The sequence below is a fragment of the Paralichthys olivaceus genome, chromosome 3 (genome assembly GCF_024713975.1).
Source record: "Paralichthys olivaceus isolate ysfri-2021 chromosome 3, ASM2471397v2, whole genome shotgun sequence".
Taxonomy (NCBI): Eukaryota; Metazoa; Chordata; class Actinopteri; order Pleuronectiformes; family Paralichthyidae; genus Paralichthys; species Paralichthys olivaceus.
The window spans coordinates 2,840,725-2,862,807 of NC_091095.1; positions in this window are offsets into that span (position 1 = coordinate 2,840,725).

A 22,083-nucleotide genomic window follows, 5' to 3' on the forward strand; every position below is an offset into this window, starting at 1 on the left:
GCATCTGAGGGAAACAACAGCGCAATGAGATGTTATCAACAAGAAATGCAATCAAGCTAATTAAGGTCCGTGTTTTTAGCGACGAGTGTTTTCAAGCAGACTATTTTCCTCGGGCTTGTTTTGTAGAAGAGCCTTAACCTCTGCCTTCAATTTGCATTTGCTTAAAATCTGTGCCAGGTCCCACTTTGCCCAAGTTTAATTGTTGCAATTAGTTGTTTGCAGAGTAAACTGCGTGAGCCGAGAGCGAGCGGAGCTATTTGTGCAGCTCTGTGTGTGTGTGTATGTGTTACATCCTCTTCAGTTCATTGACCTTGAACGTGAGGAGCGAAACCGACATCTGCCTTCTGTTCTTCTCTGAACTAAATCTTGCCTTAAATTAAAAAATAAAACCACAAAAAAAAAAAAAAAAACACTTTGCAAAACAATTTAAAAGTCTCACAAGCTACACAGGCAATGACGAGCACGCACACAACAGATGCTTTGCAGCAAAGCCCTGCACTGCTCGCAGATGTGTCCGGTGAGTTGAGTTGAGAAATCGTGACGGACACTGCAAAAGAGTATTGACCCTTGACAACGGCAGGTCGGCTCCGAGCAAAACACGTCTAAATGGTGAGTGAGACTGAAGGAGGAAAGTCTGGAACACACACACACACACACAGTCAGACAATGCGTCTCCTTGTGTTTCTGTTCAGGAGAAAGATGTCTGGCTGCCGGGTCGTACCTGCCAACTCTCCTCTAACTCCGGTGATCTGAAATTACAGTAAAAGGAAGAACGAGGAGGCGTGTCTGAGGTCACTCAAGAATTACAGTCTCACCACATGCTCTTTTCATATCAGTGGTGAAAGCTGCGGCAGAGCACAGAGTCTGAAGTGTGTCTGAAATAAGGGCCACTCAGATCGCCCCATTCACACCAGCTTTATTCTCACTCTATTCCCCCGGGGGGGGTCAAGGGCTGAGGAAGTTCAGCAGTGGTGGTCTCATGGTTATTCGCCAGAGAATGTTGTTGAATGAAAAGCAGAATGAATCAGCCTGGGCAACGTCACCGCCGGGTATCATTAAGGTTATTTTAAAAGGCGCATGTGGCCGACCAACCTGAATATGAGCTTGTTATGGTTCGTTTAAAATCTAGAATGCTGAGGGAAACTTTCATGAATGTTATTCATCAAAAACGCAAAATATCTACTGAGTCTCGACAAATACACATGTTCGGTTTCAGGTCGAGTCTCATTTGCACAGAGAGGTTTCAGTTCATCTCTGAGAGGCTCTGACTGGTTCACACAGGGAAGCAGATTCAGACTGAGCTCCGGTACAGTGACTCGCTCAGAGGGGTCAGACGTGTGCTGGAGGAAACATGTTCGTCTCAATCAGATATGTTTGCGAACAGATTGAGACAGAAAGGCAGGTTTGTGTGCCCGGGTTCAGACGTCACAGATTCAGTCTCAGTTCAGGCGAGTTAAAGCTCAAGCTGGAGAAAAAAAAACAGAGACAGGAAACAGGAGGAGCTCGGTGGGTGGACTTTGACAGGTACTCTCTAGAGACGGGACACGATCACAGAGAGCAGCTAAAGGGCAGATGAAGCACGGCAGAGTTTGGAAGATTATTTTCTGTCCAAAGTTGCAGAGAAAGAAAACTTGTGTCATGACAGGTGTGTGGTCTCCAATGCGGTGGACGTATTTGATGTGACATCTAAACTTTGCCACCAACTGCAGATTCTAAAAGTTCTACAAACCATAACACAAGAGAAAAATGGTCTTTGGGTGAACTACAATTTTTAAAATCCAAACCCCTGAGTGGTGGAATAGATCAGGGGCCAGAATCACAGGGGACTTATTGAAGCGTGGGGAATAGAAAAAGCAAAGACATCATCGGAGCCCATTGAGATTCACTCCATTGTACAGTGTTATTCCCAGGAGAGCTGGCACGGTGTCACATCTCAGCCACCCTGATTGAAATGAGAGACGATGACACAGGAGTATTGATTCTCAGCACATCTGCATTTTCCTAAAGGACAGGTCCACCTGTATTAATTGACCTCTGCGCCTCAGGGGTAATGTTTGGCGATGTAAAGTCATTAAGACCACGTGGCGAGATCTGTCTCACCAGGATAAAGAGACAGCGATTACTGACTCAGCAATATTCACACCAGGCTCATTTAAGCCCAAGTTGCAGCCGAAAATGATTCTCGTGTCAGAAAAGTGCTGACAGAAGAGATATAACTCTTAATGAATGTGATGTGTGGTATAAGTAGTTAACTTATCAGAATCAGTGCACTCTTTGCTCTATACTTCTATTTGCTCGGATGCAATATTAAATAACGTGGTAAAAAGTGTGACCCATCATCCCTGTTTGTTTTTATCTTTGGGTAAAAAGAAAGACTGGAAAAGTAACGCAAACCTGTTTTTAAAAAACGTACGCAACATTCAGCTCAGTGTGTTTGAGGACATGGTTCACATGGGGGTGGGGATTGTATTTATTTCATGTTCCAGGGACACTGAAAGCACAGTAATGGCCCTTTGTCCATTCATCTAGATAGGAGCCAGGTGTTGTTAGCCTGAAGGCTAACGCCCTGTGCCGCCATATTAAAAATCCGGATCCACTCCAACATTTTAATGGGTTCTAACCACCCCTCAACAAAACTTCATGGAATTAAGTTCCGTGGTTTTGCATAAACCTGCAAACCGACAAACAATGAAAGCATAAACTCTGAGTTAATAACTGCCCGGGGCTGTTGCCAAGATGGCTGCTGACATTCACCTACAAGAAGCAGCTAAAGCAGCTAAAGTTGAATATTAACATTGATGCATTTTGTCTTCTGCCTCCAGTCACTGCCGAACTTTTCAATGTTTACCCAAAGCTGCAGCATTTTTGTTGAAACCGACTACAAGTGGTCAAACATAAGGAATGTACAGTAAATAATAAATTAATAAATATACACTGCTGCATTTTATATCACGAGATCCTGCACAATATCTTGAATAAAACAAAGCTGAATGAAACTTGAATCTGTGCAGGAGCAGCAGCCTCCTTCCACATTTTTATTTCTAAACGTGTCTGTGTGTACACTTCTATTCTCTTTTGTCAAACAGTGCGATCTTTCTCTCCGTGCACAGAAAAATTATCTTGCTGCTTTTATAATAACGAAATCCTGCGTATACTCCGCTGCCTCCACCACGAGATTTCCATGCCGCAGAAGAGCTAAATGTGTTTTTGTGTGCATGCCTTTTATGCCACATCCACTGCGGGAGCCCTGCATTCATTCGAACTGTGTTTTGCATAACCGTCATCGCCTCTAGTCACTCCATCTGTGAAACTCAGAGAGCATGAACAAAAGAAGAAAAGATAGATGGGTGAGGGAAAGAGGGAGAGATCGAAATGAGAAAGTAGGAGGGAGACAAAGAGGAAGAGGAGATAGATAAGAAATGTAAGAGACAAACTAGAAATAGAAAAACAGAGATTCGAGTTTCAGCTGTAACCTTGGACTCCACTGTGTCCGGCAGCCGGACGGTAAATTAAAAAAAAAGTGATTTGTTTACCAAGTGCTGTTTGAGTGGAACACTTTATTGACCCCTGGGAATACAGCATGGTGCTGTCACCGAGTTCTGTGTGACCATGTGTCTCCGGATCTCTTTGTATGCTCAAGTGCACATGCCTGACCGGCCATTTGTATGTAATTGAATCCCCTTTTCTCTCCTCTCGCCGAACAAATCTTCGCCGCCTGTGCACCGCTGCGACTTCAAAGTGACCTTCTTAGACGACTGTAGTGTGACTGACTCGCTGTGGTGGGTATTGAGGAACCATATCGACTGTAATAACGGGCGACTGACGCACAAGCGCGGAGGCGGAGCGTGCCTTTAATCATCTCTAAACGAGAGTACTGATGGCATGTACAGCCGAGTGTTATCTGTCCCGCACGCCATTGTGACTCTGAATAATTTAGCTGCCGCAGAGTGCAGGAGACATGAAACAAGCCCATTCACCAGATTAGCGTTTAATTAATACACTTTAGGTGGTTTCAATATTTCAGCAAGCCTGCATTATTCTGTTTAAATACGTGTCCTAATTACTTCCCCTCGGGCTGATCTATGACTTTGTTTTTTTCTCCCTGGGGCTCGATGCCCGTGGACCAGGTCTGCTATAAATAGAACTTCACGGAGGCTCTTTCCCAAGTGTTACCTTTCTCCAGCCACTAATCAGCGTTGGGAAATGTTGACGTTTCCCTACCAGAAGCTTTAAATTATCGTGCTTTGAGGAAAAGTATCGTACGCGTCCAGAGAAACTGTGTCGAGATTACGAAGCGATTAAGGGAACAGGAAGCACTTGAGGGATTTGATGTCACGTTAATCATCACAAGCATGATCGGCTGAAAAGAAGTGACGTGAGAAAAGATGCGTGAATACAGACGTGATCCATATTTTACGATCCAAATTACAACTGATAATACTGTACGATAAATTATTAAATTATCGTACATCTTACAAAGGGCAAAATTATCGTACATCTGGCAACACTGCCACTAATCATTAAATCTGAACCATCAAACACACACATGCATACACATCCAGCCAGGCTTACTGGAAGAAGCATTAGCGAGTGGAAGGAGGAGACACTAAAAAAAGAATTAGTCAGAATATTTTCCTCTGCAGTGAGACGTACCTCCCTGAACAGTTGTGTGGAGTGTTGGAATTGTATCATAAAGCTGCAGGCAGAAAGCTTTGAACAGACGAATCAGAGATTACAAAAAAGTCCATACATAGAAAATATAGATAAGTTTGCTCGTCTATGCCTTCCACCAAAAATGACTTTCAGAAACCACCAATTAGGTTTTTCCATCTGACTGTTGACCTTAAGAGTTCCAAGGTTAGAATTAAACTGAAGATGGCGTCTGAGAAATGTTTGTCGCCGTAACTCCACGTCCCTTTAGATTCCGGTGTGTTAGTAGAGTGAATGCAGCCTCAAGCTTTTAGCATAATACTATAATCTTCAGACCCGACCAATGCTGATTCAAGTGACGTCACCCAGAATGTCAAGAACTGGAATGATCACCCCGAGACCCCTCAGTCAACCAAGATTCTTCAAACGGAGCGTTTTTCTTTCTATCTGTGCGCAGCTATATTTCCAGGAACCCTTTGTTCCTCAGCTGCAGGGTGAGCACTCCTCGCTTCATGCTGCTCTCCAGGGTGACATCATTCCTCGATGCCTAGTTGCTCTGTTCACTTGTTGAACATGTCTGTGACGGATAAGGAGGAGCAGCAGACCTGGATCCAGGGTGAAGTCTCTGCCGTTTCTTTTGATATCTGTTGTTGGTTCGTATTTAGTTACGATGCGTTAGCTCAGCTCCTCATCTTCTGTCAGCGGATGTCCTGGTCTCCCAGTGAGAATTACGCAAAGTAAAAGGGCCACTGAAGCTAAGGGTTTGAGAATGATCATCTTTATTGTCATTAGAAACCAAACACTAGGAAATGAACCATGTTTCCTTTATGCAGCTAAACGGATCGTAAGAGTCTGGAGGTTGAGCTGAAGTGTAGCTCGGAGTTAAATTCACATTTACCTTCACATTAACAGTACCGTCGTCTGTCATGTGCGAGGATATTATCAGCACTGCATTGCAAATGTGAATTAATCTGTAGTAAAAATAATTTAATAGAGTAAATGAGTACGTGCTTTTATCTTTCAATTAAAAGATGCTTTGACTGTGTGTAATCACATTATTGTCCACTCCATCGCTGGAAGAATTCGGAAGATGAAAACAAAATCCACTCAGTCGAGGATGCATGCAAATCTGATTTACCGCGTAAATGATGACCGTACTTAATGGGAATCCGCATGGCTGCTGAGTTTCTCTGGTCCCCCCGTGCAGCAGAAAATGGACTCAGCTCCTTGATCTGGTCAGTGGCAGCGACACCAAGATAAGAAAGAGGGAGAGAGAAAGTGAAGTGATGAGGGATGACAGGAGAAGGATGGTGGAGCAGAGAAACAAAGAGAACAGCAGGGAAATGAGAAGCCACAGCGCTCCTCCATTTTAAGTCCATCCACACTGTATATGTGAAGCTATTAAACAGCAAATAAATCAACAATATAAGTGATATGGAAATATCGATCCCCGAAAAGTAACTCATTCTTTGAACGTGTTGTTTGAATGTAGGCGGCTGCATGCCTGACATCATCTGCAATTTAGATTGGAAGTCTGAATGTGCAGTAAGCACATCAGCATTAGCATCAATCATTGAGCATTAAGTTCACTAAGGTGTAAGAGAGGAGGTCGGTTCAATATTCTCCTCTCTAATGAGAAAATGGTTCCATCTGAATTTGCCTCATAAATCTCTGCCACAGTCACCAAAACACTCGGGTTTAAAGCACCAGTCCCCAGATTGCTTTTTATCGTCCAGCACAGCAGTTTCTGTATCTGCTTAGCTGATGCACTTTGAGGCATAACAAGCACGTCAGAAAACTGTTTGTATAGTAACAGTTTGATTATCAGCTTTACATCTGCACTGGGAAATATTCAAGCTCTTTGGTTGTGATTCATTATAAAAATGGATATTTGTGCAGCAGTGCTCTTACCTTCTATTCAAAGACATGTTATGCTCATATTCAGGTTCATTATTTTGATTTGTGTGACACGCTAATGTTCAGAAAACCCTTTCCTCAAACTGTCCAGTGCTGCAGCTCCTCTTTCAGCCTCTGTCTCAAACACTGCAGTGCTGCAGCTCCTCCTCCCTATCGGGGCCCCACGTCACTGAGCATTCAGTTCTGTATCATCCTCAAAGTTTGAATTTAAAATGAGAGTAAAGGAAAATGAAGATTAGTCATCCACATGCCAGTGAACAAATTAAGAGAAAACAAGTGCCAACTTATTTCTGTGAATGTGAACACTGGCTCTTTTTCATTTCGTCATTGTTCTCCTGCCATCAACCCTCCAGGTGACACTTCTAATCAATTCATTTATTGTCGCCCTCTTTCTTCGGACCGAAGAGAAAATTCTCCATTTTTCTATGACCATCTGCTATTGAGGGAATCATTTCAAGGTTGCGTATATACAATTTCACACCACAGTAAGCCGGAGCAGGGTCCACAGTCAGCGCCCGTAGTTCTGGTTATATGGAACCAAAAGCCACCTGTAATGGCAACAGCCTCCGAGCCAAAGGCTACGGAGTAGTATTTTAAGAGCAGTGTCAAGTGTATGCTTTGTGTGTCAGTGTCACACAGCCCTCAGGCTTTTGTTCCTGTGTGTCCTCTTGACCTTCACTCTTATTTATTCAGTGTTGCAGGTTTTCAGTAAAATGTTTAGAATGAAATTGTTCTTTGTGGACCTTGCTTGCAAGACGTGGAGCCGTTTTTTTTTTTTTTTCTCGGCTATTTCATATCCATTCATTTGCGGTCGGCCCACGAGTCAATTGTTACTATGCATTGCTTCAGGTGACCGGCTGTCCTCAGGGAGATGTTCATAGCTGATTTTTTTTTTTTTTCATACATTACATTACTGAATCAAATCAACAGGAAACGTTTGCTATCTTTTCCATCTTATTTCCCTGAGCTCAAGGCAGCACAACCAAAGAAAACACATGCAAATACCAGTATATACTCACAGCAAGTCCAAACGGGACAAACACGCTCCAACGGGCAAACAGAATAGAAACACATGCCACAAGCAGCACAACAACAACAGAGGTGTTTACAGGCTACGAAAAAAACGTGACGGACTCCGATGGAACTGTGACTTTTTTAGTTGTTAAACTTGCCGACTTGTGTGGGATGTTGGAGAGTTAGCTAAAACTAGTCGAGTGCATAGCATTAATTATGAATGAATCGCACGTCCAAATCAAACCAAATTTGATTCTGCACTTCATTGAGCCCTAAACAATACACGTGACGAGTGTGAAGCTGATAGGATGAACGGTTCTCCAGATACGAATTTCACATACAGACATTTCTGAAATTATTAGATAGATGTAATTTCGTAAAGTTTATTTTAAAAGCTTTCACAAAACATTTAACCATCGTAGCTGGATTTGTCATTTTTTTCTGTCCTGCAGAGACATTTAGAATCAGATTTTTAGTTTATGTTACACTAAATAAAGAACATCAGACATCTGATGTTGTGAAAAAGCAGGAAACTACAACACTGCTCAAATTTATTGGTCTATTTGATCACTGTGCATCTTGTGTGTTTATTACTCTGCTGTTAATGCACGCTATTAAAACCAGTGAACACCATCTGTTACCACGTGTCACACTCCGACAACTTACTCACAACACGACCCTTCTCACAACACGACCCTTCTAAGTGTCAGAAAGGTTCCACAAATCTGGATTTGTGCTCACGGCTCGATACCTGCGCTGCTGTTCCAGTCCTCTTAGGTTAGATGAGTTGTATTTATAGCCTTTGGGGTTAGAGAAGAAGTCTGACAAACCCTTTAACCTGTTAAAAATTTTGATTGAGCAAAGAAAGTGGGCGCCCCTCAGCAGCACTCCAACTACAGTAAGACTCAGGTGCCCTTGAGCTAAACATTTAACCTCCTGCTGCTCCAGTGGAGCTGCTCATTGGCCAGTTACTGAGAACAATGGCTTTGGATGTGAGCTCCCAGGTGTGAGTGCTGTGTGCTGTAGCAGGAAGAAAATGAGTCCTCTGCCAACCTTCGCTCGATAAAGAAAGACTTTAACAACAAGGAAATCCAAAGTTTCTTATGCAATAAGGCTGACTGCTAAGATTGCTGACATTCTACCTTTTACAGGTTTACTTCTTCAGCATAATTATAAGTGAGCGTTAGCCATGGTGACTCTTATGTAGTCACATATTTTTGCACCGGTGTGTTCAGGCCAGAAGGCAAAAGAAAGAATCTGGTCCAAACTAGGCCAGTGAAAAAGTGCAGCAGCTCCTGATTTGAGCCAAATCACATCCAGCACATATGAAAAAAATGCTCAACTGTGCACTTTGCAATCTGCTCCAGTGTTTGAGCGAACACACTCACCAGGTCCCTCTCCGCCCCTGGCTTGACAGTTGTGGGGAGCTGGCCTCACACTAATCACTGTGGAGTACAGTGCATCAGGTGCTGTGTCTGCAAAGTGGACATTTCCCCCTGGATTTTTACAATCGAACCTCCGCTGGACACGTGCTGTCGGACCAAGACAGAGAGAAAACAGAGGCGAGTGTGAGATGCAGAGAAAGAGACTGGCTGAAAAAAACAAATGAGAATGAGAGAGATTTTGGTGACCTTGGCTCCACAGTTGCATTCTTTGTCCCTGAATTGAAATAGGGGACTTCGTAAGAACTCTTCAGTTCTTAGGCAGGGTGGGGATTAGAGGTTTGTCTCTCTTTACACGCTGGGTAACAATGGAAACGGTTGACCAGATGGACAGCAAGCCTCTGGCTCCAACTGTTAAATTTGTCTGGACAGCATGGGAGGGATAGAAGGCAGCGAGTTATGTGTGTGAGTCGCTGTGTTTATATTCACGGTGAGGGGAGTGTATCAGTGTGATAAAGAAGGAAGTGGTTGAAAGGTATTTGGAGCAAGAGCCTGGTTCGACAGAGATGGAGAGGACCACCAGATCACACCCGGCTGGTGAGGAAGGATGTCTGACTGTAATGGGCACAGTTGCCTCCCTTTATATACCCATAACCCTGGCACCAGACAGTGGTCTTTGCAGGCTGCCATCCATGGCTGAGGCTCCGCAGCTCCCAGCCATGTAACCTACCTCTCTTGGCAGCAGATATGGCAGCACCCAGCCAGGGATTTCTGGAAACAAGCTCTGTGCCGCCTGCATGCCATGTTTATATGCAATCAAACCAAAGTTAATGGGAGAATTCTCCCTTGCAATACAACAAAACAGGGTTTTATCATTTGCACCCCCTCAGGGTTTATGGACGCCATATCCACTCACCATATGACAGCCCTCAGTGTGAATTTTGCGTCTGCGATGTCGCATGCTGCACCCTGTCATTATACACTGCAGTTACAGAGTATTGAGGTCCTCCCCCCCCCCCCCTCTCTTTGAGCTCCTCCAGCTATAAAAATGCACTGTGTACTGGAGAGACTGTGACAAAAATCACATAGATACAGACCCTCTCGGAAATATTGAGTCGCAGCAGATAAAATGTGTAGCTGCCGGAAGGAATTAAAGAGTCTTGCAGGACCCTCTGAATGTAGTGGCAGAGGTTTTGTTCTCCACCTGAGGCCCAGTGTTTGAAAATGTGCAGGTAAAGTTGTTTTCAGAATTTACTCGCACCATCAAAGTGAAACATGTCATCGCCAATGAGCTGTGTAAGTTCAGGCAGGAAACATCTACGGGCTGTGGTCTGTTGGCCTGATCCAGGAGAGTGTTTACCAGTATTCCCTGAAGTGGCCGACTGTGCAGTGGTGCTGTCAGAACTGTCTGTTGCAGTCTGTTATACGGTTGAAGCTGTGAGGCAGGTAGCTATGCACTAAACTACAGGATGTGATATAAGGGAAGAGCATATGAACCATGCTGTGTAAGAAAATGGTGGTCCATTTGTCTGACACACTGCTGCAGCTGCCACCTGGTTATATCTGTTTTAACGTTCGTACATCGAGGATGTTATGTGGTCCCTTGGTCTCTGATTGCACCATTAAAGAAAGTATATTCACCGCCAACACCAATAGTTGCACTGTTATCTCATTCTTATTCCATAAAGACTTTATAGAGATATTTGCAAATGTCCAAACTGCTCTGAATATGCTCTGCTTATAAAGTGTTAATGAAGTTATAATGTGGTTTTGGAAGATTCTTACCGAACAGGCACGGACATATCTGAAATAATAATGAATCCAAATCCAAAGTTTAACCAGTGATGAGTTTCTCCTACTGAACTCTTCACTGAAATGATAAAAAAAAAAAGTAAATTAAGTTTAAGGCACACCCGAAAGTGCACATCATGTCTTGTTGATATGAAATTTTTATTTAATCAAAATACCGCCTGTAAAATTTTAATTATCTGTCTATTTGACCGTAGAGAAAACCAATTATCTGACGCTGCACTTGAATTTAAAGCTGACAACATTTTTGAGGGAAATTTTTGCAACAGCACAAAATGGTGGGAATCACAGAAGAGCAGCCTACGCTGAACCTCCTCTGCAGCCCCCCCCCTCCCCCCTCCTCGGTTGAGAGGACTTCACAGTTTATTCAATTGTGACTTGTGGCCATTGGATAGTTTCTATTCATAAACTACAACATGCTGCCACTTTGTGCTGCCAATCCATGCTAAAAAAAAAAAAATTCAGCGGCAAATCCAGCCTTTGCTTCATGACACATTATTAAACCAAACATTCGGCTGTCGCGTGAATTCACACGAGTTATTTTCCTCTGCTCTTTTAGAAACACAGATTGTTTCTTGGTTTGCGACAACAAACCTCCAGGCACGACACCCCTGCTTTAGCCTCGGATGCATAATTTCTTTCCAGTCGACCCTCTCTGGCTCCACTGAACCACAATATCAGACGATGTAGCTCAACGTCTTGCTGATATTTCCACAGCCAACATGTGAAGCTGTGGTCTGCGAAGACTAAGGAAGAATTATCAAATGTTCTTAAGGTTTGGGTCTTCCTGCCTCCTCCACCATCCTCCCATGAAATCTGACCCCATAGATAGGATTGGCTCCGTTGATGCTCAAAATGTAGATAATGGTTGGATAGACTCTGAAACCAGTTTTCAAATCCCAGGAGGCAACTGGTTATAGTAGAAAAGCTATTTATTCCCACTGTAAACTAGTATTTAGTCAGATATTTCCCTCAGGAGTTGGTAGAGACCAAAACAGAGGTAAAAGGACAGTGGCTACTTGAAACATGACTCAAAATGGCCGCTGGTGTTGCTCAGTGTCTGCTCAAGGTAATAGATCATATGACAAAAAAGGTAATTGTACTTTACACAGCAGAAATAAGTTTTTTCAGGGTTTTAGTTTTCACTACCATGTTAATAAAACAAAAAACAATTGCAAATTATTTGTATTCTGTATATTTAATATACTGCATTTGGTGCACGATCCTGACTGGTGAGGGCAGTCTCCCACCAGACTGATCCCCGGTTGCTCCACTTATAGAAATGTTACTGTCCTCTGCATCATAGCTCTTGCAGATTCCTGCAAGTTTGACAAACACAGAGGCTTCTTCAGTTGACTCCTGTTGGGGACACGCTGTGCTTTACTTTATGCAACTAACAGCTGCAGTCACACCAGTCGTGGCAGACTCATGGTGTGAAAACACATTGCTCTTTTAAATCCTGCATCAATCTCTCACTCCCCCTGATTCTCTAAAGGTGAAAGCGCTGGAGCCTGGAGGTTAAAGGAATTAGTTATATACAGTAGTATGACTCAGTTTATGTGGAAATCAGTGTGCAATGACTGAAGGTGTAATTCTCGGCACGGTTATATCTATTAAACAGATCTAATGCTCTAATTCAGAGTTTAACACATGAAGAAGCTCAAATTCCCCAGTTTCCTTTTCAGAGTTTTATGGTCCAATGTTGGAGACATAATGATACAGCTGAAGTTTCATTAGTGCCCGATAATCTCATTAATGGGAGTTTTACTGCGTTACAAGGGCTAACTATTGAACCTTCACTCTCAGTTCGGGCAAATATTGTAACAACTGCTACTAGTGCGAGGCATCGGAGCTGCACACGAGCAAGGGTATATGGCACACTTCAGCTTAATCCATAGGGGTTTCATTAATTCTGTTCTGCAAAAAAGAGGATCAAGCTAATTTGCCCCCAACGGTCCGACCTCACTGTTCATTAAGAGAAGCATCAGAGAGACCAATTAATCAGTGTTCCTTTAATCTGTCAGACAGGAATAAAAAAGATGAAGGTGCACCCCTCTTCATATATAGATACAGTCGTTAGGGGATACTGCTGCTTCTCTTTTCAGTATCCACACATTACTTCTATCCCAGAGCAAGGGTTATAATATCTTATTTTGTTTTGCTTGAAGAAAGGCTGATTATTTTCACGTCTAATGCAGCATCTCATCCTGAGAAACCTTTGACCTCTGTCGAGTTGACGAAGCTGTCAATAATAAACCTGTATTTACTGTTGAAGGGTTTGCTAGGAGAAGCGTAGATTCATAGAAGATGGAAGAATTGCGTTTATAAATGAAAGATACGTTTAAGTTCACTTTGTTTCGTGGATATTACCCATGATCCTCTGGAACAAATAAACATGACTCCGTCTTTTCTAACTGATCTACAGTTCGGCTTCACTCTTGCTGGAGCTGATTCAGTCGGTTGAATCTGTGACTTTCCATCAATTCCACACTTCTCACATGAGATCGAACCCACTCACCAAAGTTACATAGAACAGACATTCAGGGAACGAAAGAGGAAACCTTCTCTCCATTTACGATAATCCCCGAATCTTAACTAAAGTTTTGTTTGTTCATTTGAAAGTAAAACAGAAGCCACTACAACGCAATTAAAAAAAACTGTTACCTAAATGTAATGTTCATGTGCTTTCTGTTTCTCTCCCTACACCCATCCCCCCTTTTTTTCTGTTTGCTCTCTCTGTTACGTGACAATAACAATTAAAAACGTGATTTGCAAGGTCACAATGTTAAGGTTAACCTTTGACCTTAGACCAACCCATTCTAAAACTTTCCTCCCACAGTCCAACTACCCAAGTTTGTACCCAGGTTTGAAAGGATTCCCTGGAGGCAAAAACATTTGCTTTGTGAGGTCACAGCGACCTTTATCTTTGACCTTTGACCACCGAAATCTAATCAGTTCATCCTTGAGTTCACCTGAACGTTTGATCCAAACTCTAATAATAGTGCAGACGGACGGACAACCTGAAAACATAATGCTTCTGGGACCCTACCATTAAACGCTCTTGACCGCAACACAAAAAGTAATTTAGTAGCTCAAACACTGGATTGATGTGATGGAGAAGTGTCAATCGAGGACATTCTGCTAAAGTGAGACGGATGAAGAAGACAAATAAAGAGAAGGATTCACTCTGCCTCAGTCGAGATGTCATGTCAGATTCAGGTCAGGGTGAGGAGTTGTGAAGACAGTAACCTGAGCCTCCTTGCGTCAGGAATGAAGAAGTCCGACTTTGACCTAAAGCAAACTTAGAAAACAAGATCATCCTTTCTTCTCTGGGTTTCTTGTCCTCCACGGAGGCGCTTATGCCCTCTGTTTGAAAGGATGCTTTACATTTACCGTCGGCTAATGCAGACAGTGACGTGAATTGATTCCCACTATCGATCTGGGCCATGCTTACCAGACCTCAACATACTGCTGAGTTATGTTGGAAGTTTTTATAATGACTTTTCAACTGGAGCCAAAAAGATCTTCAATAAACATCAGTGTTCGTTTGGAGAGGACAGGAAGTGCTGCAGCCCTGCATCAACCCGTGGAGACAGTCTTTGAAAGAGACAGACTTGCTAACAAAGACAGAATTACTAATAGCATAGAATAACAAAGTATTGTCCCAGAAACTAGAGGTCTTTATTTTTATTTTTTTTATTCCCACGGGCTGAGTGTTTTGTGGCGGCTTAAAAAATGTGGGGCAGATATTACTCTTGACCGATGGAACCTCGTGGCTGCATGACAGAATGTGTCCAGCTCCATCAGACAGGTTAGCGTAGCGGTGCAGAGGAGCTCAGTGTGACGCTGATGCACAGAAACAACAGCAGCACTCTCAAGACAGAGAACCAAGATGGCAGCGTCTGTATCTGGGATAATTTGGCTCCATTTCTGGATTCCGTAAGAAAGGAGATGTGTCGTCCATGTGTCTGGAACTTTGAGTCTCTATTCACGTTGTTATCCACCATTTTACTCTGAGATCTGGTTATAAATCTCTGCTGTTGTGGCCATTTATCTTCCGGCTGTTGAGCGATGCAGAAATATATGAAGCCATTCTTTATAGTCATCAGTTTCACGGACAGGTGTTTTGTTTTTAAATTTGACACTTAAGAACGGCATCACTATATCCTCCCTGTTTGTTCTGAACCATCAGGCTGACTGATTGTCAAAGCTGTGGATGGACTCACATCAGATCCAGAACACTGTGCGGTGCTCTGGATGTGAGGAAACCACACTTCCTGGGATATAATTTATCAACCCAGTTAATTTGTTCCTCTCTGCAATTTATAATATTCATCCTTGCGGATGACTAACTTCACAGAACTCTTCAATTTTTTCCAAAGAAGCAATTACCTGATGTCCTAGTATCTGTCATGTCTCAGGCAGTAACAGATTAAACTCATTTCTGAACTGACCTTGATTGTTGGAGCCTAATGCATTTAGGTGCTAAGCGACTAGCTTCTCCACATATCTCTTAATGAGGTACCAACAACTAATTATGCAAAACAGGTGTCGTAGCGGGAGACTGACACACTCATTGCTTGCAATTTCCTTCTCTTAGTGTGATGCTCAGGAGAAGCTTTCTAAAGCGGCGGTGTCCTCGTCACATCACTGTGAAGAATTCCACTTTCTTGCAACAGTGCTCACAAGATATAATGAAAGATATACAATGCTTACAAAAGTTTATGATCCTCCAAAAGGCAAAATGTAATACGGCATAAAGCAAACACGGAGAAATGGTTTTCTGTTCTACAACAGCAGCTTCAAATTTCTGAATGTTATACTAAGCAAGGCCAATGCTCTGTCACAAATTATAAAGGAAAAGCAAGCAAGGAAGGAGAACTTGAACCGTGGCGCATCGATGGATCCATGTCCACTCAGATGGGAAAATAGCCAACATTAATAAGTATAGCGCTGAGCCATTAAACGTTTAAAATGGCAGAGCCAGTCAAGAGGGACAAGCAAAGCATTTAAAGGAGGGTTATAAAGCTATCAGCCAAACCATGTATTCCACTCTACTTAGCGCTGAGACTTCTCCGTGCAGATGAAGCTGAATATCACACTTTGTAAAAAAACAGGTTTCACATTGAATGTCCAACATCACTGCACAAAGGAGCAGATACTTTATTTCCAATGGAAAATATAGACATCATAAAGTGTAGCGAGCAGGCGCCCTGCATACACATCCTCTCTAATCATTTCACTGCCCACATCCGTGAAGCTTGATGTGGATCTGAGGTACCTGGTTTTAATGATGTGGCCGATTGGTGTTCACAGTGAGATGGACGGTTGCGGGAAATGAGGATCGGTCCAGACAAACTCTTGGTCGTCTGTTTAACTTTGGGAAACTTTGCAGATTAATGTTTTCGTGAGGTTGGAGTCGAGACAGAGTTTTCTGAGGCAGGAGAGCGTTTTTTGTGACACTCTGTAAAATCTGTTCAGGGACCAGATAAAGACAAACTAAGACACTATTCAACTTGGTTTTTGCAGCTACTGAGAAACTGTTAGGCAGCTCTTTGACTGTCGGCCAATCTGGTCTAGAAATGACACCAAACAAAGCCAGGCTGTATTGAATGCTCAGCCTGAAATACAGTCGTACATTTTCGACTAGAATAACACTCAGCAGAGAGAATACTTTCACAATGGCCTCTGAATTCACTCACATATATCAGTTCTCTGTATATGCTTCAATTATTCAATAAGGTGATTTATTCCGAGGGAAATTAGCAAAAAAAAATCCAAAAGACATACAAAAAAAAGATCCTGGATCCACACCTAGTTCCTGAGTTGGTTCCATCCTTCCTCTAAGTTTCATGTAAAACCATCCAATGGACAGGAGCGTTCACATAACCTCCTTGGTGGAGGTATGAAATGCTCCAGTCGATGATAAATCAAAAACATATCTTCCATATTCCCCAGTGTGCTTTAGTTGGTTAAAAGTGTCCAACCAGCAAATCTTACAGGTGAACACATGCATGAGGAAAACACCAGCTCAGGAAACTGAGCTCTGAGTGAACTGTTTGTTTGTGTTGCTCTATTTATCTTCTCCCTCTCAGAGACCAAGCTCGCAGAGTGTTTGCATTTGACAGCGGACGTGAATGTTGGCGACGCTCAAAGTTCTGTCACAGCTCCAGTTTGGGTTTCTGCTCACACACACACAAACACACACGCACGTTCTGACTTTAAGTTTGGTCCATTAACATCCTGCCTGTGTCTTCAGAGGAAAGTTGAATCCGAGGTAACAGGAGTTGGGTTTAGATACTTTGACTTTTCACCTCTCATCCTTGAGATCTCGGCTGAAGAGGCTTCTTCTCTCCTGATCCTCGTCTCATCCAGAGGTGACACGTCTTCAAGTGTTTTCACCCAATTCCTGTTTCCTCTCTTTGAGACGAGCCTGGATGACTGAGAATCTTCACATACATGCTCGAAGTATATTCAGTGTAACACACATTATTGTTCTCCATCACTGTCCCTCACATGCTGTCATTCCTCCTCTCTTCTAAGTGCATGTTTTGTTAATATGCATTACTCTTGTTCAGTCACTCCGCTACTTTGATCCTGACATAAATCTCTAAACAACTAGTGGATGCATGAATCATCTATGAATCACATTTATTTAGTCGAGATGACCACTCAAAGCACTTTACAGCAGTTTGTCATTCACCCGTTGACACACACATACACACACACACACACACACAACTCGCTGAACGAAACCATTGGCACGCTCATCAGCTGCAGCTCTCCCTTTTATCCAGCGCTAATTAGCATGCGCAGTATGAGGACGCTGAACACTGACTTAAAAAGGTGAACCCACCAAACATTACGCCCTCTTGACATCTGCGTGTTGATGCTACTGTTGTGAGCATCATGCTAACGTGAGCTAAGAAAGCACCGCTGGGTCACAGACCCTTGTTGTGCCCGTACCATTTTTCCTCGGCTCTTTGAGACTGGGCCGTTTTTCTACTTCTCTTTTGATTCGTCTTGAAGGTTACTTCATTGTTTTCCTCTCAAGGTCACACGCTCGAGGTAAAAGGCTTTAAAGATAACGGCTAATAAGAAAAGCAACATCAGTTTCTTATTTTTCTTTTTTAAATCTTGGCATCTGCACATGAGGGAGAATAGTGAAATAGTTTATTTCTATGGATTTCTAGTAATAATGAGTTGATAATGACGTTAGCACCCCCTCAATGTGAGAGCAAAAGGCAGTTAAAACAAATTACATGAATCATCAAACACTGACAAATGACACTTCTTGCATTAGAAATCCATATAAAGCCTTTTCCAGATGAGGTTATAATCACTGCACTGGATCTTTTTATTGCGTCAGCGTGTTGAAAAGATGTCAAGAGCTCTTCACGTTCACCATTTGGACAAAAGCCTCGCACACACTCGCCTGCTTCAACTATGCGGGATCTGTGTCATGTGACCTCCACAAGTCTCCAGTCTAGAACAATTTACATGAAGTGGATTGTCACTTCAGTGGACGTGTGTGCAAATAGGAAGCACAATTTTAAAAGAACATTTCTATGCTTCTGTGCAGGCGACACTCAGGGGCGGGAGGTTTGTTTTTCAGGTTGTCAGTCCGTCCCATTCATGGGGACCGCACAGATCAAGAGTACGGGTTCAGTTGCATGATATATCAAGAACGCCCGGAGGGAACTTCACTACATCTACCACAAACATTCACTGAGACTCAAACTGACCTGAGTAGAATTTCGCTGTGACCTCACAAAAACCCCTTTTCCCTTTGTGAACATGTTATCTTAAGAGAATTCTTTCAAATTTGGTAAAACTGGACATTTAATTTGACGGATTAACTGATTAGATTTGGGTAGTCACATGTTTTCTTGCCACTTGAACATGATATCTTTGGAATTCTCTGTCACTGTGACCTGAAGTTCAGTGAAAAAATATTCAGACTGATGGTTGGTGGAGTCATCAAACCGCAGTGCTGGGATTCTAGTTGAAATATATTACTGGACTGAAAGTGACCCGGCCCTGGGGTTCTGTGGTTTCCATGGGTCCATTCAGAAAAGAGCTTAATCCAACCATTATAGACCAATGAAGCTCGGAGTTTATTCTCAAACACCTCCTGCTCCTCTTCTGTTTGTTGGTCCGCTCCCTGGGAATACCACGGGAGTCTATCAGTCTGGAATGGAGTGCACTCCATGAAAGATCAGACAACAGATCAATACTTGACATCCTTAACGATGAGTCTGCTAAGTCAAACTGAGGGAAAGGGAGCTCTTTGATACACAGGGAAAGTAGGAATAGCAACAAGACAAACAAGTCTGCCCATCAGTGCTGAGAGGACGATCAATGGGGGAAAAGATACATGCGTGAATATATGTTGAAAACACAATTCATCAAGGCCCACGTTTTATTTCCCTTCTCCACCGGATGCACCTCATACCTGGCCTCTCCTTCGATAACGAGTTTGCAAATTTGAATATCGTAAACGGGACATAAAACAGTGTTGCTGTACAAATACAGTTGAGTTTCGTTGTATAGTCTCACGTGATATTTCAAATGAGGCGACAGGATCATAAGAATCACACGTGCAGGTGCTCGACCGAGGCTCTTCTGATGATCTGCTGAACGGATTTGTCTGTTTGTTCCTGCAGGAGAACAGAAATGTAGTTTGGGTATCACCACTACTAGTCAGACAATGGGATATACAAAACAGTCTTACCCATCGTGTTCTCATTTGCTCAGTTAATAGAATTCTTCCTCTTTTCTTTTTTCAATTCAATGAGGACGCGGCCATTCCACCAAAATAGTCCCAGAAGTTGTCGTGATGGCAGTTTGAAAACAGCACCACTCCGCACACAGGAGCACCGCGGAGGCAAATCAGATCAGCATGTTTTTTAAGATTTATGGAGTTTCTGGTGCACATTGAGGAGATGAGTTTTTTTTTCATTTACTACAGCTCCTCCAGACCACTCAGGTGGTAAGAGGTAACTCAGTAAAAGCCTCTACCTCCACTTCACCGGTGCTTAAATCACTTACTCACAAGCATGTAATTTTCCCAGGTGGCGACGGACTAAATAGAAAAGTAAGTTTTAATAGTAGAACGGTTACAGGCGTTATTGACTTCTGGTCGGCTACGTCAGGAAGACTGTGTTCACCTCACCGCCTCAGCAGACTACGTTCACATTAAACAGGTTTACAGCACAGTCAAACAAAATCATACTTTAATGAAAGAGTCAAGTTAATATTCGGCTTTTTTCCCCCATTGTTCCAGAGGGAGTAAGATTTTATTTCATATACGTTACATGTGTTGTTTTCCAGGAAATGACAGGGATGCTGAACGATGCAGGAGGAGGTTAGAGAGATTTATCTCCGGATACATATTAGAAACGCATCCTCCTGTGGACACATTTCAAAAACTGTGTGTTTTTATGTTCTTGGTGTTGATTTGTCTTTTCTTTCAATCTATTGCTTTAACCTTGTGTGAAGATTGTATTGTTTTTTTACACCTTTCATTATCGTACAACGTTCTGTTTTAAAGCTGCTGAAGTGTTTTAACTACATTTTAATGTCGAGCACCTTGAACAACCTTATTGTTGTTATTGCCTCCAGTCGTTGTGGCTGCTGCCTTTCAGTTCCATTTCTACCTGCAATATTATAAAAATGAAGTGTCGGAACATCAGCGACCATTTTCTACATGCATGCGTTAGACGCAGGAACAAATTAATTGCATTTTACAATAAAAGCCACCCTACACTTTTGCCACTTAGCACGAGTTGGATTCACAGGAGTGGTAGCTCAGGTCAGCTCTGTAGGAGTGTGAACGGTATTATCAGGGAGGTGAAACGACAAACAGCACGCATCATTTCCTCTGAATCACTCATGTGTAGATGGGCAATTTGAACCTAGTGTGCGAACGGCTGACCAGACCACTTCATGTGAACATTAGATGATCAAAAACTTTCCATCGCAGACAGACCGAGGATCATAGCATCAGCATTTTGATTTAGTTTCTTTAAAATAGAAATAATTGTGAGTTTAAGTTAGGATGCTCAGGGAAGAGATATGCAGCCACAGCCGCAGCGATTAAACCTGATTCTATGCGACTCAAGGTCGTGTTCACCTTGACTTTTGCCTACACTGAAGATTCTTTACATTTTGACATTATAACATCATAAAGGTGAGAATTATGGATATTTTTATAGAGTCAAACATGTCTCTTCATGTTGAAAAGAGCCCTGTGAGTCCTGACGTCCAGTGAATAATGAAACTCACCTTTCAACGTTTACTATCGTACCCTTTTCAACTGCTCCCCTTAAAGCTCGTATTAGTTAAGTTCACATTGGTTCACATTAGACATATTCTGCATTCAAACAGATGTGGTCGCCCCCTGGTGGCTGGCTGCAGGTAAAAACCCCCAGCCTCCTCCATGTTAGTGAATGGGACATGAACCAAACACAAAAGTCCAAATACACATTAAATATCTTTTCCCCCCCAAATATGGTTTCTGTCATTTCAGGTAAATCTAATCTTCTTTTTTAAAATGAGTTATTTGACGCTATGAAGATGGGGTGTGACTCGTGATTGGTCGAGCACTTGTATCGCCAGGACCTGGATACTGGGGCTTCACACTACGATCACATCTGTGCAGACTCTGGTCCCAAACGGAGTAATGATGGCGGCGCCCACATCCGGGATAGTTTAGCTTTATTTCCGGAGGAAGTAGAGAAGAGTAGGTCCATCGTCCATCTTTATTTCCAGTGTACAGTTCAGTGTGGTTTCACTAAAGCTCAATGACGGCGCTGTATACCACAGACGGATGTTGGACATGTGCTCAGGAGATATATTATATATGAGAGTGGAACATATGAAACTGTGTGAGGAGCAGGAGGAACAAATGTAATGATGTAATCAAAAGAAAGTATGTTAATTACCACTGAGGAGACTTGAAGAGAAATCGTATCTGCTGCTCTGTTTCCAGGGGTCCCACAGGATCCATGCTGTCCTCTTAAGAAGTATTTCCAGCTTTAATTAGCCGTTATATCACAATAGTAATGACTGTATTGAAAAAGATATAATTACCACCTCTAACTAGATAATTCTGTTAATAACGGTGAATGCTCAGGTTGATGGAGTTTTATTCGAATCGGGATCTGGAAGCTATCAAATCACATTTGTTAGAAAACCTTTCTGGCTTTGATCTGCATGAAACACCTCGAGGCCGACTTTGAATTTCTGACACTCGATCAATTTAATCAGAGATTCAAAGAGGCTCAGATTGTTCCGCTGAGATCGTCCG